This window comes from Octodon degus, unplaced genomic scaffold, assembly GCF_000260255.1.
Source record: "Octodon degus isolate 3935 unplaced genomic scaffold, OctDeg1.0 scaffold00094, whole genome shotgun sequence".
Lineage (NCBI taxonomy): Eukaryota > Metazoa > Chordata > Mammalia > Rodentia > Octodontidae > Octodon > Octodon degus.
The window spans coordinates 4,548,621-4,573,235 of NW_004524670.1; the positions used below are offsets into that span (position 1 = coordinate 4,548,621).

General features: G+C 41.7%; 1 protein-coding gene across 5 annotated transcripts in view; it reads right to left on the bottom strand.

Annotated features, from left to right (window-relative positions):
* Nucleotides 1-24,352, bottom strand: part of Abca1 (ATP binding cassette subfamily A member 1) — a 131,761-nt gene extending 107,409 nt beyond the window's left edge. For 4 of the 5 annotated variants that reach the window (XM_023722935.1, XM_023722934.1, XM_023722931.1 and 1 more), the window contains exon 1: nt 24,084-24,352. The gene's annotated coding sequence lies outside the window, so the exon portion shown is untranslated. Of the gene's footprint in view, nt 1-5,793; nt 5,815-24,083 lie in introns of those variants that run through there. The other variant, XM_023722932.1, reaches the window with a different exon arrangement.
* Nucleotides 24,353-24,615: the final 263 nt, after the last annotated feature.

Consider the following 24,615-nt stretch of genomic DNA (forward strand, 5'->3'; position numbering starts at 1 on the left):
ACACCATTCAATAAAGCTGTTTCCCAAGGGAATGAACTTATTCAAAAGGAAAGTTACTGAGTTGAGAAGAAGGACAGGAGAGGGAGTGGGGGAAAGAGATTTATCTATGTATGTAAGCAGGATGGTATGCACAACTGTACTGTGCATTTCTGCTGGTCTATGGAAAGAAGATGCTTTGTTTCATCTCCTATTTTTAATTATTTGTACTTTTTGTCTTCTTAATTTCTAATACTTTTTTTTCTTTGTTATAATTTTACATGCATATATCTGGTCATATGAATAAAAGGTTGGAAGAGGACACCACATATTACAAAAAAATACTGCGAAATACTTTATATTACTTTATTAAGTGAAATTCTATATCACTTGTAATTTTTTCTGTTTCAACAATCTGGAAAGTCTCAGTACATCTTAGATGACTGGGTGTAAACACTAAAAGAATGTCACCAACACCTGGCTCCCAAGTAAGAAAGACAACCCTAGTGCAGAGCCTCTCTGGAAGGAAACAGTATCCCATAGAGAAACAAATCTGCTGAGGCAGGTGCAATGTGGTGTGTGTGAAACTGACCCGCTCCTATGGTCAGGGACACACTCACACTTCTGACCTAGCTCCACCTGTATCTCAATATATGACCTGGCTACTGCTCGTCTAGTATCACAGGTGCCTTTGGGGAGTTTTTTTTTACCATGCAAGGGCAAGAAGGGGTTCTCATGAATAAGAGATAATGCACTTTACGTGTCCCAGCTGTTCACCCAGTAACTGTATTTATTTAGTTCAGGAATAATCTCAAGGATTTATCCTAAAGTCAAAGCTGGAGAAAAGGCAAAAAATGTAAAAAGAAGAAGGGAGGGATATGCAAGATGTTATGGTTTGCATCTAGATGATCCCCAGAGTCTTACACCATCACAGGTGGGTTTTTAGAGGTGGCTGGATCTAGAATGTATGATTCTGGGATTAAGCGTGTGATGCTGGGATCAAGGGTGTGTGATTACTGAATCAGTCCACCCACCAGTCAGGCACAGTTCTAGGAGTGGATAATTGAAAGCCTTTCCTGGGTGTGAGTGTGCCTGGATAAAACACAAGGGACAGGAAAGAGTCTGCTGCTTCAGTGCTTGCTGTTTTGCTGTCTTCTGCCTGCCATGACCTGTTTCTGCTTGGGGATGCCCGTCTGCTATTTCACTTGCCTCAGAGCCAGCCAACTAGGCACTGACACCTCTACAAACTGAGCTACAGTAAATCTATCCTTCTTCCATTTTGGGTGTCAGAGATTGTATCTCAGCAAGGAGAAAAGTAACAAAGACATAGGGCAAAGCTAGTCCAGTTAGCATTTGGTAGCCACAGACCCCCCAAGAGATACCACTTCTATTTATGAAATGGCTTGGTTCATTATTGTGATTGATAGTGGCATGGGTGTAAGGCGGGACAGAATACCAAAAATGACGCAGATCATCTGTGAACCCAAAGGAGATCTCCACACAAACTTCACCCTCTAACAGGATTTTACACTTTCGTTTCCTACTCAGTAAGGTCTTAGAGTAAAGTCTTCTAGAAAAGAACCTGGTAGGAATTGGCCATCTCTGTGAGGAGATGACCTGCAGTTACGTAGTTTATTCATTAGAAATCAAATCAATCTGGAATTCTTCATTAAAATCTATCTTTTCTGTAACATTTTCTCAGCAATCCTCTAAGGAACGCAACCCCTGCAAAGTCTCTAATTACAACAATCAGAGAACTTAAAGCAACACCACCACATCTGTCGGCAGTAAATTGTTTAAAAATGCCAACTGGCCTCGCAGCACTAAGAGCCAGCACCACTCTGTGAGATGACAGTTAAAATCTCACTCTCCTTCTGTTCGTAAGTGGCTTACAATAGTGCTTGCTTTCCAGAAACACTGAGAAAAACAATTAGCTAGATTTTTCCTCTACAAAAGCTGCTCTCCAAGAATCACTTAGTTGATTTATAAGCTACACGAATCTTTTCAGATCCCCAGGTGACACTGAGGAGATTAGAGTACAAGTTTGCTATTAAAAAAGTAAAACTAACCTAGCAGAAGAAGGCAGATAACAAATGCGCCCAAGCTTCCCAATCACGTGTTGTTGGCAAGGCTGTTGTACTCTTTGAGCATCAGTTTTCTCACTGTAAGTGGGGATGACAATATCCGCCTTGAATGGTGTCCTATGGATTAAATATGCTCTGAATGCTGTATATGGCATGATGTAAGTGCCAAAGAAATACAAGTTCCCTTCTCTCAATAGTATTTCTCCAGTGTATCACAACTCTTTAGCTAAAGACTCATATCCTGTCCAAATGAAACATTCCATTATTTCTAGCACAATCCACTGTGAATTCTCATAAAGGTAGGAGAATTAAAGTAGGAAATCAAAATCTGAGCAGTCTAGCATTGAGGTCCCCAGGGCCAAAGCTAAGCCCAGAGAAGCCTCCCTACGCTCTGAGTGGAGAAGCTCAGAGGAAGAGAAGACAGCTACACAGGGTGTTCATTATAAAGGAGAAAAGAAAAGCCAAGACGAGATTTCTTGGAAATCATTTTTCCAAAAATTGAGTTTCCGGATGCATAAATTAGGTCCTGACTTCAACAGCCCCACTCCTACTCCCAGGAAACACACAAGATTAGTAAGAAGCATTCCAGCACAGCGGTGAAAGTGTTCCTCTGCATTACCTGTGTGCAAAACAGGCAGATTCCCTGCCCCACTTCCTCCCTGATTAGCAATTCCTGGCATCCAGCACGATTTCCACCTTTGCTACATCTCAGATCACAGTAATCAATGCTAGGAGCAATTCTATGAAAGAAAGTCTGGCAATGCCTGAACACTTCTGTCCAGGTAACTAATGCCAAAAGGACATTTCCACATCAGTTTTTCAAGGAAGTGAACAAACAAACCAAAACCAGCAAAGTGCAGCACGCTCACTCCTGCCCTTACACATTTCCAGTTATTGGCTGGAAAGGATCCCACCTCACAGACATCATCTGTCAATAGGCCACTCTCATCGTTCTCCTGAACAACAGCCACTCCACTGGCCTCCCTGCCTCCAGTGTCACCACTCCCCCACCCCTTTGACACAGAGCACCCAAAGTTATTTAACTAACTCAAATATCTGAGCATGCCACACCCCACCCCTCAGTCAACCCACCACCACTCTGCAGATGGAATCCAATCCTCACCAAGGTGGCCTGGGCGTCCTGCTGGGCCTCCAGCCTGGTCTCTGGCCATCACCTCACTTCCTTTTGCACAGCAATGCCTTAGAGTTCCTTATTTCAGGCTCAGGATGTGCTGTATACTCTCGATTCCTACTCTTCACTGGTACAGGCCCCCGGCCTCAACGTTGCGTCCAGCACCCCCAGCCTGGCTTGGGTTTCCACATGGCTGTCGCTGGCCCAGGAGTCCCTTTCTGGTCACTTCCCTCGCAAGGGTGTTGGGTGAGGAGCTCTTCCTGGGTGCTTCAAAACCAACCTCCATTTTCCCTTAGCTGTACTCCCTAATCCAGCAAAAGGCCCATCATCCCTGCTTCTTTCAGCTCTGTTTTCCTGGTATGCAAATGTAGTACTGGCTTGTAGGAAGCACTCTGGGGATATGTGCTTAATTAACAAAAAGATGGACATGTGAAATAGGGTTTCAAAATTCTAGGGTGGTAGTATTCCTGGGTGTGTGCTAACTAATTTCTCAGGCTTGATTAACTGATTCAACCAAACTGTCCCCAGAGAGGGAGCTCTGTGTTCAGCATACGTGCACTAAAGACTCCAGAGGGTCACAGAGGACTACTGAGCTTCTAAGGTGACCCCTGGGGCATCCTGGAAAATGTAATTGAATCTGTGTTTGCTTCCCATACACATCAAGTTTAGCTGAGGACTGGGCTGCCCTCCCAAGGCCACCAGGGCCACGAAATCAATTTTCTGTGCATCCTCATGCTCAAATTCTAAAGGCTCTTGTCTGTGGGTCTCATCACCAGTCAGCCAGGTAGATAATCTCCTGCCAAAACTTGGTAATTTCCACATCCCAACCTTGCTTTACATAGTATGGACCAGAAGAAAGTGGCCTTTGACCAATTTTTTTAAAGTTTACTTCAACTGCCACTGATAGTGTGAAATTACTGATAGCTATAGAATATAACAGGCTATCATAAAATTTTTAAATAAATAAAAGCTACTTAATGAACATAACTTGTTACGCAGAAGTGCAAGTAAAATCACAATGAGGCATCCCTACACACCAACTAAACTGAAACGTCAGAAAGTGCCAGGAGGCATGGGAAGGAGCCAGAGTGCAATATACTGACTAGGCGAATGGAAAAGCCACTTTGGAAGTAGTAAATAAATTCATTCACTAGTGATAGGGCTCAGGCATCCCATCTTAGGTGTTTACCCCTCCCCCCCAAAACCCAGCACATGTCCACACAGATACTCACATGTGAACGTACATCGAAGCTGTCTACAGAACAGTGCAAAACTGAAAGCAGCCAACGTGTCCATCAACAGGTAAATAACTATAAATGGAATACCATTCAGCAACAAAAGGAATAAGCTACTGATACATGCAACCACGTGTTATCTTGATAACCTTTTGCTAAGAGAAACAAACTGGACGCAAAAGAATGACATAGTACAGGATTCTCTATTTAGACATTCTAAAGAAGGTGAAATAATCGAGACAGAAATCAGGTCAGTGGCGGTCAAGGGTTAAGTGGGAGAAAGCACAGCCTATGAAGAAGTGTGGACCTACTCTATGTGGACACTGTGTTGGTACTTACACAATTGTATACATCTGTGGAAAATGTTCACATTAAAGGCTAAGTTCTACTGTATGTAAATTATATATCAATAAACTTGACATCAAAAATATGCCTCCTATTATAATAATAAACATACCCTACAAGTCCAATTATGCCCTGGAAGATCTAAGGATTGCACAACGTAAAGCCTAATTACTGTGTAAGTCTCACTAGAAGGAAACGGTATATAAATATTCATCACTATTTATTTACTCCATGAACAACTTCTGCCTTCACTCTCTAGGGGTTCCATTAGCCACAACAAATGTTTACTGAGCACCTTTTTAGTGTGCCGGAATCTGTTCCAGACCCCTGAAACTGAGAAGAAAACAAGAGAGGCAAAGATTCTGCTTTCATGAGGTCTCTAACAGAGGAGGTGGGAGAAAACAGGTAAGGAACAGTGTCCTTAAAGGGACAGCTGACAGTAACTGTACTGAAGAAGAACAGAGTAAGATGACAGGAAGGGAAACACCTCTAGAACAACACAGTGAGGGACTGACAACATGCTACCCATCAAAGGGTCACTTAAGTAACAGCAAATGCTATAAATTCCTTTCACTTTAAGAATTCAAAGTAAAACCTGGAACACCAGGCTCAGGAATGTTGAGGGGGAAGTGGTCCCCAGGAAGTCTGGAGGAGAGGGGAAAGGGACAGAAGTGCTCCCCAGTACTCTGCAATATACTGACCAGGCGAATGGAAAAGCAATTCACCTTTCTAACTTGACTGTGCATTTCAAAGAAAGACCAGAGAAGATGATTATAATTAAGAAGAAAGAAGGAAAAACAACATAAAAACATGCAAAAAATGGAAGGCAGGAGGATCCCCCCACCCCCACCCCCCGTTTGGCACAGTCAAAAAAAAAAGGGAGGATGGTGCTTGTTCTCAGGACTGCCCTCTCGCAACATCCAAAATGTCCGTGGAAATGCAGACAGGGGAAAGTGCACAGGTTTCTGCAGCTACTAGAAAGCTGAGGACATGCAGAAGGAAATGCCCTGCCGAGGCTTACAGGTGGCCGTTGGGAGGCTCAACAAATCACCATTTTGTTGACCATTATATGCTCTTTCTGCTAAACTATTTCTCCTGCGAGTCCATAAATTCTTCACAGCTTCTATCCAAACAGTTCACACACCTAGGATGTGCAGCCAGCAACTGACTCCTTCAAAACAGTGGTTCTCCGGCAGCTACTGCTCTGAACTTCATTAATTAAACAAAGATATGTGTTGTTTCCTGTGTGCACGCATTCTGTTTCCAGACACATTTTCACACAGCTACCGAAAGTGAGACAGAAGTCAATGTTTCCACCAACAACTCTCAGCATCCCTCTTGATGAAAATGTTCATGAATGTCCTCATCCTACCTGAAGTGTAAAGGACAAAATGTGTACATGTTTAGTGTTTTGGATGTTTTATATAAATAAAGCAGCTATTCAGTAAGTTACAATGCAGGAGTTAAATATAAACAATATTAGATATGAACAGATGAGGTACTGGTGCTAAAGCTTAACCTACTGTCTATTCCTTAGTTAACGTAAAAGCAAAAATCATAGATGTGACTCATGTCACAGATATTAGGATATAAAACTTGTAAGACCAACAAAGCAAGCGTGCTTTGGAAAAGGCCAGATTTCTGACTGTCTCTCTGATATATGTCCCTGGAGCAGTAGCTACCTTCAACGGCTAACCAAGCTACAGAAAACTGGGCTGAAATAGGCTCACAGCACCTATAACTGAAGACGAAATGTGGCTGCCATTGGGAGTGGAGGATTCTGAGTTATCCTATGATTTTCCCAGGGATGACTCATCAGCTTTAATAAACCTGAAGCTAATTTGATGGTCACGGTTTAGATTTTCTGGCCAGCAGATCCTAATGGGTCCTCTATCCATAAGGCCATCTTTGCTAGTGTCCATTAAATTGCACCCCTTGTCCTCACCAACCATTCCATGGACCCCCAATTCTAATGCTTCTTTGAGTTCTACAAGAAAGACCATGGACCACTACTCAGTCACCCTTGAAATAATTTGCCTATTTAAATCATTATATTTTAATACTCAAATTTAAAAAGACAAAACAGAGCAAGAATTCCTCCACAGTAAAACTCAAGGATAAAATGGTGGAATTGTATCATTTCAGAAAAATTTCATCATTGTACAAGTTGCTCTGCTAACACACTACCCGTTTTTCAAAATATACAGATCCAAAGAATTGTATCAATTCCAACAATCTGTAACTGGGGATACCAGCATCGTACATACTTGATTAATTAGTGTTATGATTTGTGTCTAGATGTTTTCCTAAAGCCTCATGCAACCATAGGGCTTTTGCAGAGGTGGTTGGATCAAGAGTGTGTGATGCTGGGATTAAGGGTGTGTGATTAGCAAATCAGTCCACTGATTGGTCTGGCACAGTCGCAGCTAAGATGAGAAGTGAGGGACACACCTGCCCCACAAGAGCTGTGTATACAACGGAAGCCACAGGAAGAGGCCTGCCCCCACCCCTCTCTTGTTGCTCTTGCTATCTTCCACTGCTATGAATTTATGGCTCTTCCACCATATGTCACCCTGCCTTGCAGTGAGCAGATCACGGAGTGAAACCCCTACAAACCGTGAACTAAATAACTCTTCGCTCCCTTAACTTCAAGTGTTGGGTATTTTGTTTCAACGACAAGGGCAAAATAAGACAAGTAGCAATGAGTCTGTAGATAGCCACACACCCTTCTTTCACCCTAGAATACACATCAATTTCCAAGACAACATTATTCGCTAATTTTCAAAGTGAAGACTATGAAACAAATACATCCATAAAAATTAGAATACAAATCCAAAAATACTGTATATGTTTATACCTAGCCTTTGAAAGGCATGATTCCTCATGTTATCAGCAATTCTACTTTAAAGGAGACCCTAAAAGTTTAAGGCCATTTCTGTCATGCCACTGATACTTCGATCTCACTATTTATCACCCTCAACATTGTATTTTCTAGAAAATGGTCTCAAGGCTATTAAAACTCTTAAGAGCCAGGCCTTCTGGAAGAAGACCTGTTCTAGACTCAGGTCTTTGCTTCACAATGGCAGAATTACAGAGAAATTTTAACAAATGTTAGAAACAGTCCCTGTTCCCCTACTGATTTCCACTAAACAAACACAGAGCAATCTTCAAAGAAGATTGTCTGCAAGCAATACCACTATTTGACTTCCCCTGGTGGGTGTATGTAACACATGGAAAAATGAATCCTTCTCATAGAAAAATGATGAATCTGTGAACGTTACATATTATAAGAAAAAAATAAATTTTTCAACCACAATAATAATAATGTGAGGATAAGAGGGACCTAAAGGGAAGGAACTTTTGCATTCATAAACTTTCTGAACTACAAATACAAGCAAGTTAGCCTTCATTAGCATGCCTTGACGTGCAGAAAAACTTAATGGGATAATGATCTCCTGTAAGAAGACTCTCTAAAGGAATTTTAAGAGACATGTTTAATGACAGCATCAATAAAAATAATTTTGCTTGGCTAAGATATCTGAAGGATCTTCAGATATTGAACCTTCTCACGGTCTAAACAGTGTGTATTCATAAAAATGGTCAAAGGATTTGAGAGACAAACCCAAATCCTCTATTGTCTTTCCTTTCTGTTGGTTCCTAATCTGTTATGCAATTAATTCCTCAAATATTTAACTTTTCTGTTTATTCGGTTTCCTTAAATTAACTGGTCCAGTAGGAAAAAGAGATGTTTGGGAGTCAGGGAAATCCGCCTTTAAATTTTGATACTACTCCTCCGTGGCTATGGGACCCATAAAATAAAACTAATAATGTCTATAAAATGTTTATCCAGTTCCTGGAACAAAGCGTACGGCCATGCTAGCCATTAGAATGACAAGGGCTGCCACTTCACAGAGTAAAACTTTCATCCAGGGTGGGGCACAGACTGGGCTGGCCATTAAAGGAAGCGTCTCTCTTCTTTGCCCACAGAGAATAGCACTTCCTTCAAAGGCCTTTCCAGAGCAAACAAGAGGTCCTTCCAATGCCCAACTTGTGAGGTAAAAGAATTACCTTGAATTCTGGGACAACTTCTGGCCACTGTTTTCCCAGAGAGCTCTTTTAGAGTCCCTACCCACTCTATGCGTTCCACATTCTCCTGGCATTTGATGCCTTGTTCTCAGAGCCCACTGTTGCCTTTGGGCAAATCTTCAACACCTACCTCAAGCTTCCTCTCCATCCCACTTCCTCCAGAAATTGTCATTTCTATTAGAAAGGCAGGCTTCTCCATCTCTCTATGGAGCTCTACCTATAATGTTTTTCAGAAGAATAATTTATAGGATTGTCCCTGCTGAGTGACTGAGCTATACACAGCCAACTACTGTGTCTCCATATGTCATTCTGTACCACACTGAGCCCAGGATGACCTAGTCCCTCCCTGTACACATTTATAGAATGAGAGCCCTTGCAGTAAAACCTCAAGGATGAGAAAAGCAGATTCCCTATGGCAACAAAGAGATTTTACTGCAAGAAAAGGTTCTAGTAGCTCAAAACCATGGTGACATTTCCAGCTTGTATTCAAAGAAACACAGGTTTGCATGGGAGAATTTAATTTGATTGTCCTCAATGCCTTTCTAGTTTGTTGGGAAGGACATTCATTTTCATTGACTTCCTACAAGCAAGTCAGAGTCTGGAACTGGCCAGGTTAAGGCTCCAGAATCCCTGTGAGCATCCCAGCTAACGAGAACACCTTCCTTAGTGGTTTAGCTTGGAGTACAAGACTTTCTGCATGGTGCAGGAGCTCTGAACACTAAATCATACACCAACACAAGAACTCACTCAAGCAAGCATGTCAACTCTAAATGTAAGTTTTCCATTTTAACTCATTTCTTGTTGTGGTAGTGGTGGTGGTGGCACTGGGGATCGAACTCTGGACCTTGCACTTGCCAAACTGGCACCTATGCAGCTGAGCTATCGCTCCAGCCCCTACTTTAACTCTTTATTCCCTCAACTTCTACAAAACTGAGTCGTCCAATCCCCAGGACCCCTCTCCATAAACTCTTCTCTTGGCCAACTCTGCACAGTGTAAGCAGCTATCATATATCTGAGACACCTGTTTCCACTGCGTAGCTAGATGCATTTCAATAGGCTGTCATGCAGGACCCTGGCTTCCAAAGCTTATAACCCAATTAGGTGAGAAAAACTGGAGCAAACCACTTTACTGGTTGCCTCACTAAACTAAAACAAGAAAGAGAATAAGATCACAAGTTTGAATCCACATATTTATGATTCCAAAATCAAAACCCTAAGTGTGTTAGTTTTTTTTTTATATTTTTCAATATTAGCAACATCACCTTTATTTGAAATGTGGAAGGAGCCTATAAAAGGAAATAGATTTGTTTCATTCAATATTAGCAAGATTGTGTATATTCCTTACCAAGAAGTAAGGAATTAAGATTCTCACAAACCAAATTTTCTGGTGCCAAAGAAAGTACTCAAGGAAAACTGAAACTAAGTATTGGGTGGAATTTCTATTAGTCTCCTTTTTTTCAACTGTAGTTTTATGGTAATACTTCGACATTCACACAATTCAATATCCCAAGCAACAGTGTGCTAGGTCGGTCCATCAGGAGACAGGCAGTATCCCAGATGGAGCTCTGCCTGAAAACAGAGTATGCTGCTCAGTTCTACAGGCTCCTGAGGCCCCTTTATGGAAGCCATGTGCACAGAGTCAAGCAACCCTCCATTTGCTCCACAGAAGACAAAGCCAGTAAATCACGTAAAGTGTGATGAGTGTAAACTAAAGAGTACACAAATTCCTCTCAATTTGCAAATTATGCAGTAAGACTGACAACTGAATAAACATTACTTGACCTAAATCTGTCTTTATTTTGAATCCTGAGTCCTCACTACAATTAACACAATCACTGAAATTATGAAAAAAAAAAATACTCCCTGCCTTGAGTTACAATTAAATCTCAACTAGTCAAAACTAGCAGAGATTTTATACGTTTGCATAAAAAAAGAGCACCTAGGAAATCCCCAGCATTGAGGATTTCTATAGATTTTTTTTCTCCTTTGAACTTAAAATGAATGCGATTTTTACTTAAGAGAGAAAAAACTTCCAGTTGAGAATCCCTTTACAATTAAAATGTGCCCAGTAAACAGGATAAATGAGGCCAGCTCAATGTTAAGGGTTCAGTGTCCATTCTGAGCTGAAAAAGAGACTTTTTTTTTTTTTTGGAGGGACCAGGGATTGAACTTAGTCCCTTGCACTTGCCAGGGAAGCGCTTATTCTACTGAGCATCGCCCCGGCCCCAAAAGAGACTTTTATATAAACATATCCTTTTATATCTGCTAAAGGACACTGTGAAGATGAGTAAATTATGGAAAGTAGAAGGAATCTTGGATTAAAGAAGCAACAAATAATTTTAGTTTTCAATTTATGTCAGCTGGAGGGTGAATTCAAGCAGGGCATTCTACCACTTTGGGCCTCAAGACCAAAATCATATCTGTACAATGAAAAGGCAAGAGTAGGTGAGCTCCTAAGGAAACTGCCTGGAGCCTGTGTATCCAGTAGTCATGGAAAACCATAAGAGCGTGAGGAACCCCAACACTACATCCCACCCTCATAAACATGCCTCCACTTCCTCACACACTTCAGGGTGCAGGGGTGCAAACAAATACAACTCGGCAACTATGATGTAAGTGTTGATAGGAGAACAAGGGACAGAGAAGCGTTCCTTAAAAGGAGAATGTGCCTCAGAGGAAGATGTATGAGAAATTCTGCTAAACTTTGGATCTTCAATGCCCACCAAAGGTCCATAGTTGGAGGCTTGGTTTCCAGAGTGGCACTATTAGGAGCTGGCAGAACTTTTGGGAGCCAATGTCCATTGGTCACCAAAGTGTGCCCACAAAGGGGACAGTGGGACCAGGACTCCTTCCTCTTTCTTCTTGCTCTCTGATCTTATAAGAGGTTTTACCACACCACACACTAGCAGTGTGATGTGCTGCCCCACCACAGGCCTGAAGTAAGAACGCCCGTAGGTCACAGACCAGAACCTCCAAAACCATGAGCCAAAAAATACCTTTCGTCTTTGTAGTTTGATTACCTCTGATATTCTCTTACAGCGATGGAAGCCTTCTAACAAAGATGTGGCAGGGTGTTAAACAACACAGACTAGGGAATCAGCAAGCAATAAGTTTGAATCAGTGGCTCTGCCATTAGCCAGATATTTGAACCATGAGCGAGTTATTAAGCTTCCATGTCAGATGAGTCACCTGAAAAGTGGGGCTCAAACAGACTCAATGCTTCCTCTCACGGGGGAGAGCTACACAAGAAGAAATAAAGATACTCAGAAGGGTACAGGAGATGGATAAACAAAGTTTTGAGCACTGAATCACATAATAAAAAATTTAGTTCTCTTTCAGCACTCTTTTAGCCTTTATAAAATTTTATTACTTTGAGAAGAGTTTTTATTTAGTCTTCTATTTCAAACCTTTTTAACATTGCTAATTTCTCTTTTTAACACATTGAAAGCAAGTCTATGAGGTAACTAGTACTTTCCAAAAGCAGTAGTTATTTTATGGATCAACTGCAGCTAAAGGCATTTGCTGTTATTCTATTTCTAATTAGCTTGTAGTTTTTACTACTGCTAACTTTTTTTTAATTTGTAGGACTAGTACAATATTAATTTTAAAAATTCATTGCTGATTACAAAAATATAAGTCAAAGTAATTTGAATCATCTTAATACTACTTGTCTCAAGTGAAAACTAAATGAGATAAAGAGAAAAATGTACAACAAGCCTGAGCCCAGGCTGGGATGTTATCCATGCAGTTGATGCATAAACAATGTAACTTTAGGATACATTGCCTACAAAGGCAGAAACGAAGATGATTATGAGGTTCTGTTATGAGGACCTAAATGAAAGCAAGAAGTAACTTTTAAAGCAGATGCCACAGAAAAGATAACGTGTAGAGGGAGATTCACTTCAGTTATTGAGTTATATCATCTGCCTATCACCCTGGTGAGAAAACGAAGCATAATTCCCACAGGTATGCCTCTTAAAATTCAAGACAAAGTTGTCCAAATAAATCCAAGTCTCATCATTTCAAAGAGTCTTGCATGCCAAATACATAATATATATATATATATATATATATATATATATATATATATGATGTATCCTTGAAGTCTTTTGACAGTTCTGTACTATAAACGTGTTTAATAATTATCTGCTGGACAAATGAATTTCAGTTTAATAGCACTGCTTGGTCATTAGTACATTGAACTCCAACATACACATATAGAGTTAGGGATACAACTCAGTGGTATGTCCCTAGAACACATCCTTAGCAATCATGGGGCCCTAAATTCAACCTCCAGCACTAACAAAACAAAATGCACACTTGGTTGTTGTTAGTGGTTGTTTTTTTGGTTTTGGGGGTTTTTTGTTTTGTTTTGTTTGTTTTTTTTTGCGGTACTGGGGATTGAACTCAGGACCCTGCACTTTCCAGGCAAGCTCTTATTCTACTGAGCTATCTCCCCTTGTTGTTGCTTTTAATACTGTATATTCTGCTTCCCTTTTCACAGTAGCAAAGATCCACTGTACCCCAGCTAAGGCAAACTGCTACTTCCATCCCAAGGCCCTGCATTTGCCAGGGAAGAGTTCTGAGCTCATCAGTCTGGGCTCTCACTGTCTGCCTTTCAAGTACTGCCATTTTCATCAGTATTGCCTTTAGGTCAAACTTGGGTCATTTAAATACCAATCTAATTGAATCTAAACTGCACCCCCACCCCCAGGAATTTGCTTCTTCAAGAAAATAAGCTTAGTCTTCTGGAACTGATTTGAATGAATGCATTAAATACACATAATTGTTAAAAAAAAAAAAAAAAAAAAAAGAAAAGTAAAGAAAAAGAAAAGAAAAGAAAAATTTTCATATTGGCTTATGAAAATAAAGTTTGGCTTATGGCAAAAGTCAGTTATTCTCAAACTGTTGTTCACCAAGAATTTTCAAAGCACGAGTGAAGAGGGGTGCAACACCTGAACTCCCTGGCTCCTCCTCCCACTGCTGTCCACAGCTTCCACGCATTTTCCTCCATCTTTCTTCCATTCCTAATACAGTATTAATGCTAAAGCAGCAAGTTCAGGATAATGCTTTAGAAAGTTCTGGGTCTTCCTCATCTAACCTAGAATGAGATTTTTCTAAGATACTTAGAAATATCCTCACAAGGTACAGTCTAATCCTCCTAGAATGGGCACTGGCTCTGTTTTCTTGGAGAATGAATTAGTTTTGCAATCTTCACTTTTTTTTGATCATACATAGGCTTAATAGGGCTCCACCATAAGAATTAAAACCTGTACCCTGAACAAAAAAACAAAAAAATGCAGGATGGAGACATTTTACTTTTTACAGAGACTTTCCAAATGGTCAGTCAGAGGCAAGGCAGGTGTCTCACTAAATCAGGTTTGTTCTAATAAAATGTATTCACTGAAACTAACTCCTCCACCTTTTGCATTTCAGAGAAAAAGTCCTCATCTAATTCTATGATTCAAGTCTTCATCCACTCGTGCAGGTCAATAGGTCATTTCGGTAGCTTCCTCTCTTCCACCTTCCTTTTCCCTGTTATCTTTCTTCCATCCTCACTCTAAAGAGGAACGCAGTGATGCCTTCCTGGGTGCTTCTCCCTTACCCACCCAAAATCAAACCATGTGCTACACTGATGCTCCCTGACAACATCTCTCTGGGTGACTCCTATCAAAGGACCTTTCTTTTGCAAAATGTGGACCCCTGAAAAGCCATGTACATTCATTCTGTAAATCAACAACCCAAATCTCAGTCACATCAAATGCCTTGATCAAGAGCACATTGCTGGGCTGGTGAGATGGCTCAGTGGTCTAAAGCACCTACTTAGAACAAGCTAAACTAAAGCAAAGCACAGGGACCGCGGTTCAATCCCCCAGCACCACATGCCAGCCAGCCCCACCCCCTGGTGGGCTGAACTGGCCACACACACACACACACACACACACACACACATAAGTAAATAAATAAATAAATAAAAATTAAAAAAAAAAAAAGAGCACATTGCTCCTCACTGGGTTTGTGGGCACTGATGCATATTCTGTGACTAAATACAAAATCTGGAGCTAGTGCATGTTTCTTCTATAGTGAGAATCCACAGATTTCAGCATACTTTGAAAGAAATCTAAAAACTACTGTTCCTTTCAAAAAATGATAACCACTGATGCCCATATTAACTACTTATAACTAATATGTAAAAATCAATATATGCTTCTATGAAGAAATATTGAGGCCGGGGAGATGGCTCAGTGGAATAAGTGCTTCCTTGGCAAGCACAAGGGCCTGAGTTCAATCCCCAGTTCTACAAAAAAAAAAAAAAAAAAAAAAGAAATATTGAACTGAAATCTATTTTTCCATGTTTAAATAATAATACAAGGGGGCCAGGGAGGTAGCTCAGGAACATAAACGCCTGTCTGGCAAGACAGGTTTGATTCCTGGTACCTCAAAAAAATAATAATAATAATGCTAAAATAAAATATAAATGAATAGTAATATGAATTAGTCATCCAGTTGAAAAAAATAACCTAACTGAAACAGTTACCATCTATTTTTTCAATGCAAGAGAAATCAATATAAAAAACATGATACAAAAAATTTACAATGAAAGTAAACTAAAAATCAATCTTTTAAAACGACTGAAAGCACTAGTTAAAATATACAGCAATTTGCAAACCATTATATGGTTTATATTGCGCACACACAAATACGTATGTTGTAGATTTGAAAGCTGAAGCAGAAAGACTGGGAATTTGCCTAGATTCATATGTGCACAGGTGACAGGACCACAATTCCAATCTCTGTTAATTCAACTTTGAGACTCATCCCCATTTTCACTAAGACCTGCACCTGTACTTCACAATATCCCGATAACTGATAATATGCATTATTTATTTATTGAGGAAGAACTAAAGTAAATACTTTAAAGACAGCTTCCCAGGAGTCTTCGAATGGGTCAACTATTAGGGAATTCCACCTAGGAAATGTCACATTCTGTATTCAACGCCAATTATCACAAAACATCCTGACTTCGTATCTAGCCAGATAAAACGCTCTGACTTCCTGCAGCTTCTTGGAAGTTGGATTTGGCAAGGAAACAATGCAAAAGCTTAAACAAACACCAAAAAGAAAAGGAGGTACTGAAATACACATGAGATGATTGGTTTTTCCTTAACTTTCTCAATTACTTAACAAATTACTCCATTCTGATAAATAAAAATAAGTTAATGTACAACTCAAAGCATTTAAATGTCGAATGCCATGATCTAGAGCATTTTTTTTTTTTCAAATCACAGCTTTCTCCAAAAGGGAAATGAAAGTTAGAGAAAACGAACTGTTTGTTTTACACTAACTAATCAGGCACAAAGTATTTATTTATTTATTTATTTATTTATTTATTTATTTATTAGGGAAGGGTCTACAGGGTGTTTAGGGTCTCACCACTAGATCAGACTCGTAGTGATTCTCCTGTTTACAGCCTCCCAAGTGCTGGGATTACAGGCATGTGCCACCATGCCCAGTCTCAACTGCTGTCTCAGAGTGCCCTGGGGACGGGGCTGGCACAGCAGGCCTGGAGATCAAACCCCTGGCCCCTGTGCTTGCTTGCAAGCACTTTAATCCACTGGACTATTTGGCTGGCCCTACAGATAATTTAAATATGCACCAAAATGTATTAACGTATCATAAACTTTAAGTTTTAAGTAGAGTTATTTACCATTAATGTTAGTCTAATGCTTTCCCATCATCTTTTTTTATTTTTCTTAATGTATTTGGTCTCTGCTCAGCCGGGACTCGCAGTGATCCTCCTGTTTTCAGTCTCCCTAGCACTTGGATTATATGTGTGTGCCACCACTTGTGGTCTTGGTGACAGGCCCAGCATGCCTGGGGGCAGGGCCGGCACTGCATGTGGTGCTGGGGCATCATCTTAAGTAATCTGTTAGGATACAAGCAGCAGCAAACAGGGATCTCCACACTCTTTGTTGCATATTCAACTCAGCATTCATTAAAACTCCTCCATCCAAAAGGAATGAATTAAGCTCAGGATGCTGTAGTTCCATCCCCAGATCCTCATGCCTTACCAGACTTGCCCTTAAGGCATCCTGAGCCAGCAAAAATAAATAAATAAATAAATAAATAAATAAATAAATAAATAAATAAAATCAAAAGGAATGAATGAAAGACAGAAGAGAATTAAACAAAGTGCAATCTTTAGCGAAGCATGCACACCAAAGGAAGACAAATGTCAACTATGATTTAAACAAAAAAAAATCTAAATTCAAGACATGAACACTGCTAAAATCTAAGGTTTGCATGAGTATAAAGTTCAACATTCAAATCAGATCTCCAACTTGGGTACCAAGGATCTTATAATTGATATGTTTTGGAACCTACTTGGTTTTTAAATGTCAGGCTCCTCCACTGTGCACAGTAAATGCTCTTTGCTGTAACACAGTTTATGAGCCCACTAGAATGCACAGCAGCTGAAGGCCCTGGTAGAAAAGCAATTTTGTATCTGAGATTTTCATCCTGTGATTTACGTACTCCTAAAATGTACCTCTCTGACAACAGAGAAGTTTTTATTCAGGGAGCTAATCTTGAATGAAAATACCCAAATTGAAAGGCAAAAAGCACTTTTTGCCTTTTGCTAATAAGATACTATCCCTTAAATGACCGGGTTCAGTTCAGTTCCTGCAACCAGGCTGTTCAGCGAATTGGTCGCTCAAAGAGGAAGTACATGGAGTGCACACTGTACAATATTCAGAACAAAGAAATGGTGAAAGGAGACTCCAACTTGATGACTTCTATTTGCGTAACTGTGTAACAGCAGAAAAGTACAGTACTGTATTGCACAATCAGCAAAAATTACAGTACTGCCTAAGTAAGGTGTACAATGCCAAAAAAGACACTGAGGCTCTACAAATAAGAGGTTCAGAACTGTATATACATAAACAAACAAATAAATAAATAAACAAATAAAAGGGTTTCTAGGTCCAAGCAGCAGATGCCAAGTCATTAAATGAGCAATGCTGTATTTTGTTTACCCTGAATATTCACACAGAGCCAAACTGCATAGACAAACAACTTGTCTCCCTCCAGTGCTTAAAAACTCCACAGCCAGGCTACTTACCCTGTGTAGGCCTCAGTTTACCCAACTATAACGATATCATCAGCACCCAACCCCTGTAGTTCTCACATGAACTGAGTTATCACATACCAAAACATCCAGCAACGGTAATAAAACATAATTATTTCACCAAGAAATTTTTCTAAAAGATGATTTCTAATTTGTTACACCCGTGGATAGGTAGCGTCCCATGTTATTTTATTTTTGTAAGGCACACTCTAAAACACTATTTACTTCCAAAGAAATAAACCTAAGAAAAGGCTTAATTTGATTTCTGGACAATACAGAAAAATATCTTATTACAAAAGATCCACAAACTAGGAATAGGCCAATTAGAGATTATATTGTATTATAACCAATTAAAAAAATCCACCACCAAAGTTGGAATTAGTAGCTGAATAGTACACTTCCTTTTTTCTTTTGTTCCTTGTATTTTACAACTAAATACATCATTCCAAGTTCTATGCTGTGTATCGTCCGGGAAAATGCTTCAAGCTCACAGATTAATCAAATAGAAGCAATAGTACATTTGCATTGTAAGGCAAGTAAAAAACATTAGGGCTCAACAAATATTATTCTAGGTTCTTTCCATAATGTTGTAATCCCAATGCAATCAAAGTCTCGGGATTTGGTAACCAGGGAAGAAAGACACCAGCCGTAGATTCCCATAATGACTACAGCTCATCCATGTTGAGAATACAGTGTGCCTCCCCCAGAGTTGCCTGTTCACACTGTTGAAATTGCACCCGCTCTTTGCTTGAGATGGGAGTTAAAGAATTCTGGAACTGAGTTCAAATCTGGACTCTGCCAAGTGCAAGGTGGATGGCCAGGCACAAACTAGCCTCTCAGCTTCTCAATCTGTAAAACAGGGACAAGTTGACTCGCTGTCGAGTATCACTTGAGGAGCATTTCGAGCAGTACTTGGCACAGAGTGCTTCTAAGTTTCTATTACATAAATATTGCAGTAACTTGGCATTTGTGGTTAGTTCCTCTTGCAGATGTGAGAACGCTCTCAGCTTTAGTGTAGGCTCTGTCCCTGGACAGTTAAATAAGGCAAGTATTCAGAATGATCTTTTAAAATTTTATGCTGTGGTACTGGCAAAACAACAGATCTGAGGATCAATGGGACAGATTAGAAGATGCAGAAACAACTCCAGACACACTCAGCCACCTGATCTCCTTCAATAAAGGGGTCAGACATGCTCACCGAAAGAAAGGTAGCCTCTTTCTATTATGGTGCTGGAAACACTGGCTTTCCACATGTCAAAGACTAAAACTAGACCCACGTCTTTCACCATGTACTAAATTATAGTCAAAATGGATCTAATATTAAAAGATCAACACTAGGTTGCTGGAAGATGAAACAGGTAGAAATCTTTTTTTAACATTTATTATTATTATTATTACTATTATTAGTGTGTGTGTGTGTGTGTGTGTGGCCAGCTCAGCCCACCAGGGGGCGGGGCTGGCTGGCATGTGGTGCTGGGGGATCAAACCGCGGTCCCTGTGCTTTGCCAAGCTTGTTCCAAGTAGGTGCTTTAGACCACTGAGCCATCTCACCAGCCCGAAACAGGTAGAAATCTTGAAGACATAGGAATAGGCAAAGACTTCATGAACAAAACCCTGAATGCACAGGAAATATAAAGCATCAACAACTGAGATCTCATCTTATTAAAGAGCTTTTGCACAGCAAAAGAAATCATCAGTGGAGTGAAGAGACAACCCACAGAGTGTGAAATTTTTTTTTTTTTTTTTTTTGCCAATTGTCCCTCAGAAAAAAGGCCAATATCTGGAGCCTATAAAGAATTGGAAAAAATCAGAACCCCCACATTTAAAGACCTAAACCATAAAGGGGCATCTGAGATGAAAACACACTTATCAGACGAAGAAGTACTGACAGCAAATAAATATATGAAAAAATGTTTTGATCATTCAAAAGATGCGGATTAAAACAATGCTGAGATTCCACCTCACTCCAGAAAGAATGATCATTATCAAGAAATCAACCAATAACAAATGCTGGTGGGACTGCAGAGGAAAAACCCTTCTCCGTGGTTGGGGGAAGTGTAGACTGGTGCAACTAGTCTGTGGAAATCGTATGGAGATTCCTCCAGAAACTAGGACTAGAGGTCCCATTTGGCCCAGCTATTCCTTTCTTGACATAGTCCTGAAAAAATTAAAAATACGCTAGAGTGACATATGCATATCCATGTTTATAGTGGCATGGTTTAAATAGCTACATCTTGGAAACAATCCAAATGCCTATTGTCTCAGCTGCTCTTCTCTCATTGCTGGGACTAATACCCAACACTCAAAACAAAGGAATGAAAGGTTTACTTAGCTCAAGGTTCCTGGAGGTTTCAATCCATACTCAGCTGGCTCCAAGACACATAGCACATTGCAGAGGGCAGCTGTTCATGGTGGCAGCAAAGAGCAGAGAGCAAAGGGTGTGGTAGCAGCCTAGGCAGCTAGCTCACCTGTCCTGCCTCCTTAATTGTAATGCAAATTACTTGCCCCAGGGCAGGTGCAGCATTCAACTCCACAGGAATCAATCAGCAACTCCAGAAGCAGCCCCATGACTGCATGAGGCTTTGGGCGGACAACTAGACACAAACCATAACACCTAGCAACTGGTAAGATAAAGATAAAAATTTATACAATGGAGTAGTACTCAACCATCAAAAAGGGTGCATCTGAGATGTTTTTAGGTAAATGGACATACCTTGAGACCATACTCTCAAGTGAAATAAACTAGTCATTCTCTTTGAAAAAAAAAATTCAGATAAACAAATCCAAATATTACACTGTCTCGCTGGTGTAAAAAACTAAGGGTAAACAAGGATCAAAATGTACGATACATACTGTGAAACAGCAAGAAATTGTTCAAATGAGCAAGGGAAACTAGGGAGGGTAAATGGATAAAGGCAGGAAAGAAAAGAAAAAACTGAGATAAAAGGGTAAATGAAAACAAAGCTTTTGTAAATAAGGAGGGAAAGGGGGTTGAAGAGAGGGGAGGGAAACGGGAAAAAAAGAAGATATATTATGTACAGGTACACATTCCTGATGATGAAGGTGATCCTAATGTATATTTAAATTGTACCAATAAACTTAATTGTAAAAAGAAAACAAAATAAAATAAAATCTGATGCTGGAGCAACTGACCATCGGAAACACTGCAGTGCATTATTTCTTTATGTTCTAGATACCAAACAACAATGTAACTAGGTTTGAGAGTGTCTTAGAAATGCAAAATAACATGCATTTTAGTATTTTGTAGATATCCAAAAGGCTTGTAACTCAGAAGCGTTTAAGGTAATGTCCATTTACCTTAGGAAATAAAAATTAAAATTACAAGAATCTAACTATTCACACTCACTACAAATGTCCTAGGCATGCTGGTTTATGATAAAGATTATCCCTTTAAAAGCAAGATTTAAATGGTAAAAGATTCCAACTCCTCTCCACGTAGGGTAAGTTCCAAAAAGATGACAAAAAGCTGAGTTGCTGAGTTTCATTCATTTTTAATAAGGTTTGCATTGGAACATCCTTGAACAGACACTAAAAACAACCGACCGCTAATCAGCTCTTTCCAATCCCAGACGAATGCACCGCCTCACGTGAACTGTAAACATACTTCAGGCCAAAATGCTTCCAGGTCTATTACAGGCCTGCATTTAGCTGCCAACAGAAGTACTTAAGAGGGGTGAGATTTCCAATGCTCATCTGCAAAGAAGACAAACATACCACAGGTGTCCTCGTCACAGGTACATTGTCCTGACACCGCAGAACGATTGTTTTAAAGGGCCTGAGGAATTACTCTAAGGTATCAGTTCTTGTTTCATAAAAGGGTTGTGGTCACCATGAGGCTGAAGGAAATAAAAATTAAAATTACAAGGATCTAACTATTTGCACTCACTACGAATGTCCTAAGCATTCTGGTTTATGAGGAAGATTATCCCTTTAAAAGCAAGATTTAAATGGTAGAAGATTCCAACTCCTCTCCACATAGAGTAAGTTCCAAAAAGATGACAAAAAGCTGAGGGAAAGTTCCCCTTTCCCTCTGATTCTATCATGTATTCTCAAGTAGCTGGTGATTTTCTCTGTGTATAAAATGCTTTCCCAACAATGCTTATCATGAACTATTTTAATGCTGATGGAAGCCTTCGGGAAACAGGCCCACAATGAGAACTTTGTACTTGAAATTTATTAACTATCCAAAAGAGGCTCCTATTCAGGAACACTCTCCAGGCTTTTACACTTTCTTTGAAGTTTCTCAAACCAATGACACAAACAATAAAAAACTTCCACCACTTCTGTGAGAGGTACAAGAAAAACAAACTCACAGGGAAGATGAGAGAAAGGAGTTACATTTTTAGAGGACATTTAATTCTGTTTGAAAAGATCAAGGCAGGTGTAGTAGCCAAGGACCATAATTCCAATCTCGAACTTAGTCTGGGCAATTTGAGAATTTAAGGTGACCCTGTCTCAAAATCTTAAAAGAAAAGGACTGAGGAGGTAGCTCTGTGCAAAAATCCTGGGGTCAGTCCTCTGTCACACACACACACACCCTTTAGGTCTGGGTTCCAAGCCATCATTTAAGAAAACAAACTCTGCTCTTGAACATGAAGGAAAAGTTTTGTCAGGTGTTTTTTTGCTTGCTCTTTATTTTTTTCTGATAGGGGACCACTGAGCAGAGGAAAACTGATAGCTGATTCTTCTCATGGCCATGCAAGTCTTCTTAACTAGTAAATATGCCCTCTAGCATAGTATGAGGCTGTACTCCAGCCACTACTTTGCGAAGTGTCACTGTGACGTCTGGGGTTTTAAAAGTGGATGGTCTCAATGCTGCAAGTGAGAAACCAATTATTTGTAGAACACACACCTTTCTCCTTTAGTTTTATTTCTTCTATTCTTTCTGAAAAGTACTGATAAAATTGGCAGGAAGAGAACCCTGGCACCTGATGCCCCAGAACCTTCTCTCATTTAGCAATGCCCGGGGCTAACAAAACACGGCACGGGCTTTCTTCGGAGCCCCTGGGTTCCTCCAGTCTGCAATCACTGGTTCGCACCAGAACCCCCCCCCCCCCCCCGCAGCGACAACGCCTCGCGCAGCCAGGCCCCACTGCAGCCCCCGCGGATACCTAGGCCACGCGGCCAGGAGGCGCTGCGGGCCAATCTCCGGGGCCACCGCAGCCTGCGCCCAGCCCCCTTGGCTCCCGGCCGAGCCCAGCCCGGCAGCCAAACTCCCAGTTCTGCGCCGCCCGCGGGGTTACTCGCGGTCATTCGGCTGCACCACCTCGCCCCAGCTTTTCTACTCGTGCCCAGTCTCAGCTGCCCGGAGAAGGGCAGCAAAGGGAAGGAAGATGGGGCAGAAGGTGAGGATAAAAAGGCACCCAGCTCCGGTTTCCTTAGGCTTTCCTAAGTTTTCTACCTTACTTGAATAGAGTCAAAATGCATACCCGCTGCGCCAGCGCCACCGAGTCCTTGAGCGCGCGGACTCCCAGGTTAAACAAAGCCCCGAGGCCCCAAGTGAACAACAACATGATTGACCCCGCTTGGGACACTTCCTACTCGAGTTCTTCGTGAACGAGGACTCGCTGTTCCATCTCTGGGCTCAAGGAGCCGGTCCCTAGGTCAGAGCCCAGCACAGACCAGTTTCTCAAGAAAGGAGTGGGGACTCAGAGCTGGTGTTTGTCCCAATGGGCGCCGGCCGATCCGAGGCCAGAGGGGTTTCCAGCCAGCTCCATCGCTTCCAAACAAAGGGCAGCGCCCTGCATGGGATCTGTCGCTCTCTCCACCCAAGAAGCAGCGCCCCAGCAGCCCTGACCCCAGCGCGCCTAAAGCGCAGCGCCCGCGTTCCCCAAGCCCAGAGATGCGTCCCAGGGGGCCCCGGCCAGGCGACCCTTGAGGGCAGCAGCGCTTCGTCCCGGGGTCGCCACAGCTTGTCCTAGGGCACCCTCTGCCACTACGCCGCCCCTGACCCATTTGTACTGCAAAAGGTAGAAAGGGGGGGGGGGCGCTAAAGTGCCCCAAACCGAGAGCTTCCCAAAGCCTCGTCGGCCCCGAAACAAAAACAACACCGCCCAAGTCACTACAGAGCCTCTCACCTGTTTTCCACTTCGGTGTTTGTGATTCTCGCCCCCACCTCTCAGCAAACCCTTCCAGAGAAAGGGAGGGGGAAAACAGAAAAAGAGAAATGGAGAGGGCACACCAGGGGCGAGGCGTCCCTGGAACCGGCTGCAGCTGCGTGGGTCTGGCGGCGCCCCTAGCCCTGCCCCGCTCCGGGACCAGATGTGCGGCTCCCGCGGCAGGTCCCGGCCTCTCGCTCGCCCTCGGAATCGCCGGGTTTTGCCGCGACTAGTTCCTTTTATAGATTCGGCGGCGCCGCGCGCAGAGGTTACTAGCGGTCAGAACGGTTCTCTCCTCCGCCCCCGCCCCCTTCCCGGCCTCTGTTTATGTAGCTCAGTCACTCAGCCGCGAGCACGTGGAGCTCGGCCCGCCCCTTAAACCGGCGAGGCGGCGGGCTGCAGGCGGGGACGCGGGGCGCGGGGCGCTGCTGCCGCCCTGGCACTGACCTGCCCTCCTGGCCCAGCATAAACTCCGGCCTTGAGCAGCTCCCAGGACTCACGCCTGCGCTCC